General features: G+C 31.3%; 1 pseudogene; it reads right to left on the bottom strand.

Annotated features, from left to right (window-relative positions):
• Positions 1 to 10000, bottom strand: part of LOC137643825 (putative neural-cadherin 2) — a 432156-nt pseudogene that overhangs the window by 9628 nt on the left and 412528 nt on the right.

Here is a 10000-nt window from a genome sequence, read left to right as displayed (position 1 = left end):
TTAAAAAGTCACTCGGTCTTTGAAGGGAATTGCCATTTATTATTATTATTATTATTATTATCATTATTATTATCATTATTATTATTATTATTACTTGCTAAGCTACAAATCTAGCTGTAAAAGCGGGATGATATAAGCCCAGGGGCCCCAACAAAGAGAATAGCCCAGTGAGGAAAAAAACAAGGTAAAATAAGATATTCTAAGAACAGCAACAATATTAAAATAAATATTTCCTTTAACAAAGCAAGAGCAAGTGAAATTAGATAGAATAGTGTGCCCGAGTGTACCCTCAAGCAAGAGAACTCTAACCCAAGACAGAGGAAGACCATGGTACAGAGGCTATGGCACTATCCAAGACTAGAGAACAATAGTTCTACTTATATGAGACGAAGATAATATACCTCAAGGAAGATAAGTCCTCGTATGCTTTTGAAGGATAGCACTTAAGAATTCTGACTAAAGTTCAAACTCACAGCAAATATTTTCATGTTGACCAGGCGGACATAAGACTTTTTATAGTTTATGTATGAAATATCTGTTTGGATGCTACTGTTTATAAAATATTTTTATTTTAATTGTTCATTATTTCTCATATCGTTTATCTATCTCCTTATTTCCTTTCCTCACTGGGCCATTTTTCCCTGTTGGACCCCTTTGGCTTACAGCATCTGGCTTTTTCCAACTAGGGTTTTGGATTAGATAATAATAATAATAATAATAATAATAATAATAATAATAATAATAATAATAATAATAATAATAGCAATATTTGATAATAATAATAATAATAATAATAATAATAATAATAATAATAATAATAATAATAATAATAATAGCAATATTTGATAATAATAATAATAATAATAATAATAATAATAATGATAATAATAATAATAATAATAATAATAATAGCAACATTTGATAATAATAATAATAATAATAATAATAATAATAATAATAATAATAATAATAAAAATGATAATAATAATAATAATAGCGACATTTAATAATAATAATAATAATAATAAGATTTAGTAATAATAATAATAATAATAAAAATATTAATAATAATAAAATTTAGTAATAATAATAATAATAATAATAATAATAATAATAATAATAATGATAATAATAAAAATAGTAATAATAATAATATTATTATTATTATTATTATTACTTACTAAGCTACAACCCTAGTTGGAAAAGCAGTATGCTATAAGCCCAGGGGCTCCAACAGGGAAAATAGCTCAGTGCGGAAAGGAAAAAAGGAAAATAAAATATTCTAAGAAGAGTAACAACAATAAATATCTCCTATATAAACTATAAAAACTTTAACAAAACAAGAGGAAGAGAAATAAGATAGGAGTGTGTGCTCGAGTGTACCCTCAAGCAAGAGAACTCTAACCCAAGACAGTGAAAGGCCATGGTACAGAGGCTATGGCACTACCCAAGACTAGAGAACAGTGGTTTGATTTTGGAGTGTCCTTCTCCTAGAAGAGCTGCTTACCATAGCTAAAGAGTCTCTTCTACCCTTACCAAGAGGAAAGTGGCACTGAACAAGTACAGTGCAGTAACCCCTTGGGTGATGAAGAATTGTTTGGTAATCTGTGTTGTCAGGTGTATGAGGATAGAGGAGAATATGTAAAGAATATGCCAGACTATTCAGTGTGTATGTAGGCAAAGGGAAAATGAACCGTAACCAGAGAGGAGGATCCAATGTAGTACTTTCTGGCCAGTCAAAAGACCCCATAACTCTCTAGCGGTAGTATCTCAACGGGTGGCTGGTGCCCTGGCCAACCTACTACCTATAATAATAATAATAATAATAATAATAATAATAATAACAGTTAATTGTCAATTACAAGACCCGTTTAAAACCCTGCTCACCTGATCATTAATCATGAAATTGGAGATGCAGCCATCCAGCGGATGGTGGATGACGCTCGCCTTCCATCCAAAATCTGCCGAGTTTAGCTGGGGCTGGGCAAGACCACCCACCTGTAAGGGCCCAGTTGTCTCCCATGGTTGTTTCTCTACAGGACCCCTCCACGCAGCTCGGGCGACGCAATGGGAGTCGTCGACCGACCTGGCATCCCATCCTGAACCACACAAGTCCACCATTATAGCGACACCCTACACAGGGTAACAAAAGAAAAGCGTTCTTTGCCTTATTTGTTCCTTGTACCCAAACTGTAAATAACATGTACGGCAAACCTTCTACTGTGCAACGGTAGAGCGCACCTCCTGTATATAATGCAGGTTTTACCTTTGTTCAAAAATTATAAATAATAAAAATAATTGTTCTTTCTGCTGTTTTGAGGTCTTAAAGGATAAGATATTTTTCATATGCACCCACACTGTAAATAACATGTACGGCAATCTCTCTTCTGTGCAACAGTATGCCGCGCCTCCTGTATATAATGTAGGTTTTACCTTTATTAATAAATAATAATAACAATTGTTCTTCCTGCTGTATTTTAGGTCTTAAAATATGAAATATTTTTCATATGCCTATAAAATTTATCGTGAAATTTTTATCCAGTTTTTCACTTCAAATCCGTCGATTATATGATGCTAATGCTCAACATGACATTATGTAAGATTTCTTTTTTTATAAAACCCTGTGAGAAATATTGTTAAATATTAGTTCTATTGCATGTTAATGAAATTTTGACGTTATCATTCGCATACAACAGCAATGCGGGAAAATCATCTTATTTGATTTCATCATTAAGTAGATTTTCACTTTCTTCTTAAATGCTATCCTGGAAAAGAGATTTTCGACAGAATATGAGATTGGATGATTTCAAATTGCAATACAAAAGGAATAGATTACCTAATTCCATTTCATATTTTAATGTGTTCTTTTTATTGAACTAAATACCACTTGTTTCATAAAGCCATACATAACTTGTTTGAGTGAAAAAATGACTGAAATTACCCCATGTTCTCTCTTTATTCGGCTGCTTCTTCTATATCTTAGTGGTGTCTTTTTTTAATGTCTTTATTTGATCAAACTAAATAACACTTGTTTCATCAATCTTTACATAACTTGCTGAAGTGAAAAACTAACTGAAATTACCTTATGTCCTTTCTTTATTCAACTGCTTCTTCTTTATCTTAGTGGTGTCTATTTTTATTTTTACTGAAACGTTATCAAGTATGAAACACTAAAATGTCCTTGTTAGTGAATCTGCAATCACTTGGTATTTATTAGTTTATATTTAAAATCTTTATTTATATTCTATGAAGATTAGTTATGCCAAAGTCAGTTCTTACTAGGATCTTTATTGGGTTACAAGATGATCCCCAGAAGTATCTATCATCTAGAAATTTATTAAAGCCTCATATTCCTTGCACTCCAATACGCTTGACATTCAACGTAATATATGATAAAAGTATTACGAAAACTTGACTTTAATTCAGTAATTGACTGATTTAATAAATTTCCTTGCTATGTTTCTATTTTGTTGACATTATCATACTGTAAAATAGCATTATGTGTTTACTACTGAAGTACTTTCTTTTACTTATACTTTGTGTGTCAAACAATGCATTGAAATTCACAATTTATCATATGATAAATTCTTTATTTGGTTCATTCGTCTGTATGGACTATTTTTCTAGTTTTTAACTCCATTCCTCTTTTTATGGGTCACTTGCATAATTTCCATTTTCAATTCACTTAATTGGTGAGTTTTAGTTTCATTCTTCTTTCTTGTTAAGGTATAGTTTTTATTTCATTTTCTATTTTCATATAATTCTTACTATAATTCCGTCTGTATGAGTCACTTATGTAAACTATACTTTTATTCCTCTTTATAGCTCGCATACATAATTTCCATTCTCATTCATCTTTGTGGGATAGTTGTATGGACATTCTTATGGGGCCCTCGTATAGGCAATAATTTTATTCATCTTTCTGGGCAACCCGTTTTACTTTCCTTCAGTTTTCTGGGACACTTTAGTTCAACGTTATGGATCACTTGTGTAGTTTCTACTTTCATTCCTGTTTTTGTGATTCGTTTAATGATTGCTTCCCTCTCATTTTATTGATCAGTGTAACATTTTTACTTTCATTCTTACACATTACTCCCATGTAAGCTCTAAGCTGTTTTTTAGTACTTTATTTTTTATTTTCTTCCTTATACATTACTCTCGTGTAAGCAATTAGTTGTTTTTTTTAATATTTTACCTTTTATTTTCTTCCTTATACATTACTCCCATGTAAGCTATTAGTCGCTTTTCTTAGTCTTGTATTTTTTACTTTCATTCTTATACATTACTCCAATTTAATCAATTATTTGCTTTTCTTAATCTCTTATCAAACCTGTAAAAACCAAACCTTCTTACTATAACTGCAATACACGTGACTATCATTTCAAAAACTTACATTTTGTAACCGCTTATCGATACAAGATACGGAAAAATTCATTTAAACCATAAACATTCTTTCATATTGCGATGACCCTTAAAGACAATAATAAAGGACTAATTCAAGAGTCACAAATTTTTAGCTTGAAAGAGCATCGACCTCATAAAAATAGTATAAAAATATTGAGCTTTCTATCACGTTGTAGACTGTTATATTTATTCTAAAGTTGAGAAAAGAAACTGTTCTATTGCTCTCTCTTTCCTAGCCACCAGTTTAATTCTTTATTTATTTACAAAGTTATTTTTATTTATGAAGATTAAAATTTTATGTGCCGTGCATTTACACATATATGAGAAAGGCATGCATATATATTTATATACATGTATAAACAGTATCTCTCTCTCTCTCTCTCTCTCTCTCTCTCTCTCTCTCTCTCTCTCTCTCTCTCTCTCTCTCTCTCTCTCTCTCTCTATATATATATATATATATATATATATATATATATATATATATATATATATATATATATATTTATATATGTATATATATATATATATATATATATATATATATATATATTTATATATATATATATATATATATATATATATATATATATATATTTATATATGTATATATATATATGTATATATATGTATATATATATTTATATATATACTGTATATGTATATATATACATATATATATATATATATATATATATATATATATATATATATATATATATATATAGTATATATACCATTATATATATATGCGCACACACACACACGCATATATATATATATATATATATATATATATATATATATATATATATACATATGTATATATATAATCACGCTGATAAAAACCGTTATCCACTGTAATGTAAAAAGTTCTACTCACCCTATCATCTAAGCGGACATGGATGCTGTGCCAGTCACCATCACTAACAGTTCGGTTAACTTGAAGCTGGACAGAATCTCCAAACCCCTCCACTAAGAGTTGAGGCCAACCACTCACTATCTGCACTGTTATCATGGAGATAGCTGTTGGTTCGCTGCTATCCGGCGAGACGAGTGGCCCTTGATAAAGTAAAAGAGCATTCGAGCTTTTGGTGAGCAGGCGGAAGGATATGGAGGCTGGTAAGCAAGAGTGCAGAGGTTTCAGCCAGATCCATCCGTCTCCTTTAAATGTTCTGGAAGATATTTTGCACTTTGGGCCCGATGACCTTCCGGGGCAAACACACCTATTGACAAGAAGAAAGAATTTATTGGAATTAGGAGACTGTTTGCACTTTTGGGCCCGTTGACCTTCCGGGGCAAACACACCTATTGGCAAGAAGAAAGAATTTATTGGAATTAGGAGACTTTTTGCACTTTGGGCCCGTTGACCTTCCTGGGCAAACACACCTATTGGCAAGAAGAAAGAATTTATTGGAATTAGGAGACTTTTTGCACTTTGGGCCCGTTGACCTTCCTGGGCAAACACACCTATTGGCAAGAAGAAAGAATTTATTGAAATTAGGAGACTTTTTGCACTTTGGGCCCGTTGGCCTTCCTGGGCAAACACACCTATTGGCAAGAAGAAAGAATTTATTGAAATTAGGAGACTTTTTGCACTTTGGGCCCGTTGACCTTCCTGGGCAAACACACCTATTGGCAAGAAGAAAGGATTTATTGGAATTAGGAGACTTCTTGCATTTTAGGCCCGTTGACCTTCCGGGACAAACACACCTATTGGCAAGAAGAAAGGATTTATTGGAATTAGGAGACTTCTTGCATTTTAGGCCCGTTGACCTTCCGGGACAAACACACCTATTGGCAAGAAGAAAGGATTTATTGGAATTAGGAGACTTCTTGCATTTTAGGCCCGTTGACCTTCCGGGACAAACACACCTATTGGCAAGAAGAAATAATTTATTGGAATTATGAGACTTTTTGAGAGGATATATTCCTTAGAAATATTTTGAAATGGTAGAAAACTATGACTATTTTGTCATTACTTAGAAAATAGTTACTACTCAATGCTTCGCTAGGAGCAAATAGTCTCGTTTCTAAATTTCTGAAGTATGGAGTTTACTTTAATAATAATAATAATAATAATAATAATAATAATAATAATAATAATAATAATAACAATAATAATAATAATAATAATCTTATCAATTCTACTACTACTACTACTACTACTACTACTACTACTACTACTACTACTAATAATGATAATAATAATAATAATAATAATAATAATAATAATGATAACAACAACAATAATAATAACAACAACAATAATAGTATGAGATTCACATAGGATATTCTTCATATTCGACCTCACCTGCTGCCTGTAGGAAACCTGACGCATTTTCCTCCATTCAAACAGGACGAAGGACTGCAGGAGTCAGACGCATAAAGACGGTCATTAACTGAAGAATCCTTTACCGTGTCGCATGTGTATGAACGCAAAAGCAGGGGAGTGACTAGGGATGTGATGTTCGTATCCACAACCTGTTGAATAGGAAATATTTTCTTCGGTAATTGGTTTTAGAAGTATATTTTTCTTCTAAATTATTTTGCTTTTGTTGATGGGATGTTTTATTGATATGCCATATAATCGTATGTGGCATTTCAAAATATTGTTAATAGAGAGGTGATGTTCGTATCCACAACCTGTTGAATATGAAATTTTTTTTTCGGTAATTAGTTTTCGAAGTATATTTTCTTCTAAATTGTGGGGCTTTTGTTAATGGGATGTTGCATTGATATAAGGTATTATATGTGGCATTTCAAAATATTATTACTAGAGATGTGATGTTCGCACCCATGACCTGTTGAAAATCAATTTTTTTTTCTTCTGGTAATTAGTTTTCGAAGTACATTTTTCTTCTAAATTCTGGTGCTTTTATTAATGGAATGTTTTTATTGATATGCTGTATAACTGTATTGGCATTTTAAAATATTATCAATAGAGAGGTGATGTTCGTATCCACAACCTGTTGAATATGAAATAATCTTTTTCGGTAATCGGTTTTAGAAGTATATTTTTCTTCTAAATTGTGGGGCTTTTATTAATGGGATGTTGCACTGATATAAGGTATTATATGTGGCATTTCAAAATATTATTACTAGACCTGTTGGTTTTTTTTTTCTGGTAATTAGTTTTCGAAGTATATTTTTCTTCTATATTCTGGTGCTTTTATTAATGGAATGTTTTATTGATATGCCGTATAATTGTATGTGGCATTTCAAAATATTATTACTAAAGATGTAATGTTCGTATCCACGACCTGTTGACAAAGAAATATTTTTTCCGGTAATTAGTTTTACAAGTATATTTTTTTTCTAAATGATGGTGCTTTTATTAATGAAATTTAGTATTGATATGCGGTATAATTGTATGAAGCATTTCAAAATATCATTACTTAAGTGGTTATTGTATAAAATGTTGTACCTTTAGGAAAAAGAATATTCTAAATTCTGTAATTTTTATTAATGGAATGTAGTATTGATATGCGATATAATTGTATGTGGATTTTCAAAATATCATTACGTAAGCGGTTATAATATAAAATATTGTAGCTTCAGCAAAAAAAAAAAAAAAAAAAAAAAAAATCTACTAAATTCTGGTGCTTTTGTTAGTGAAATGTTGTGCTGATATGCGGTATAATTATATATGGTATTTCAAAATACCATTACTTGTGTAGTTATTATATAAAATGTTGTAGCTTCAGGAAAAATATTTTTTTTTTTTTTTTTGTAAGTTCTGGTGCTTTTGCTATTAGAATATTGTACTGATATGTGGTAAAAATGTGACATTTCAAAATAATCATAAGTGTTATTATATGAAATGGTGTAGCTTCCATAAGCCAATTGTTCATTCCTCATTATAATGATTGTCAGTAACTTAATGAGAGTAACATTCATGATGATTGAAGCGCAAACAAACTACTATGAAATCCATGTTAAAAAAAAAAAAAAAAAAAAAATAGTGAAGAAAAAGTAAAGTTCAATTAGAAAATTTAAACATTTAATTATATGTAATGAACGTAAAGGCGAATTAAGCATTAGGTTTAATATATGTGGTTATATTCCTCTCCCTAGCCATGATAGAGTCAAAACCTTTAAGTATATCCTGAATTCAGGATATAATTGTAAAATAATCAGTATTAGACATTTAGATTACATTTAACCACTGAAACATATCTTTATAAATCTAGGTTAAAATATGTGGCACATTTGTAAGCCAAATATGAAAACAAAAACAAGGTAATAAAACTGAAGAAAATTTGGAAAAATAAACCTTCAATTATCTATAAATATAATTAGGTAACACTTGATGCTTTCATTTGTTATGTGCATAAAAATATAGTAAATATATCTGATTTCATGTAGTTACTGTTTATAGAAAATTTTATTGTTAATTTTTTTCTCATTTCGTTTATTTATTTCCTTATCTCCCTTCCTCACTGGGCTATTTCTCCTTATTGGAGCTCTTGGGCTTATAGCATCTTGCTTTTCCAACTAGGGTTGTAGCTTAGCTAGTAATAATAATAATAATAATAATAATAATAATAATAATAATAATAATAATAATAACTGATCCATTGTTTCTTCACATACTTTAGTACCACTATCGTAAACATAATTTAACTATGTTCCCCATAACAACTTTTCATTCCATGGTAGCAAAGAAGAAGAAAAAGAAAAAAGAAAACAATAATACCTGAAGGGGAAGAATGGTAGATGCCATAGACGCCACGCTGTCCAGCCCTTCCTCATTGGTATGCTTGAGCTTCGACGTAGCCGGGTTGCCTGGACCTCCAGATATTGGGGGGAGTCCTTTTCCTGGCTTGTGGTAGTAGTTCACCGTCGGAGGATTTTGAGGGTTCAGTCTGCTCTTTCCAAAGTCGCTAGATGGGTCCTTGAAAGTGACGACGAGTCCTGTCGTAGTTTCCAGCTTTATAGGAAAGGGATATCGAAGGGGATGTGAGATTATGTTTCAAATTATGTATCTAAAGGTTTAAAGGCTGCTATGATTGGCAGAGGCAAGGGACAGTGGCATTGCCCTAGCTTGCAGGACAATGCCCTAGACTGACCATATATACATATGATCAGCGCCCAAGCCCCCTCTCCACCCAATCTATGACCTAGGATGAGCAGGCAATGGCTGTTGATAGCTCAGCTCCCCCAAACCCACCATCCTTAGCTCACAGGAGTAGTGAGGTTGCAGATACTGTAATAGACTATCAAGCTTAAGCAAGACTCGAACCCCAGTCCAGCAGAATGATAGGCAGGAACGTTTCCAATAGGCCACCAATTAAAATCCATGCGTTATAATTTTGTTAGTTTTTTTGTATTATTTGATAAATAATTACCCGAAAATAAACCACATTTAACGACCACAGACTCTTATACACTACCGAATCGAGGATAAAGTGCTTTGTTTAATAAATTAAAAAACATTCGCCTTTTATACATCTAATCTCAAGTCAATCATCAACTAGCCCTTCACTTATATCATGTATTAAGTATACTAGACTCTGGCAAAGCCTTTCCTTTCATTAGTTCTTTCATAACAGAGTGCAGTGTAAATACTGAATACAAAACAGATAGAAAACGTTGT

Source organism: Palaemon carinicauda, chromosome 7, assembly GCF_036898095.1.
Source record: "Palaemon carinicauda isolate YSFRI2023 chromosome 7, ASM3689809v2, whole genome shotgun sequence".
Lineage (NCBI taxonomy): Eukaryota > Metazoa > Arthropoda > Malacostraca > Decapoda > Palaemonidae > Palaemon > Palaemon carinicauda.
The sequence above is the reverse complement of the archived record's forward strand: the minus strand, read 5'-3'. Positions and strand labels throughout refer to the sequence as shown.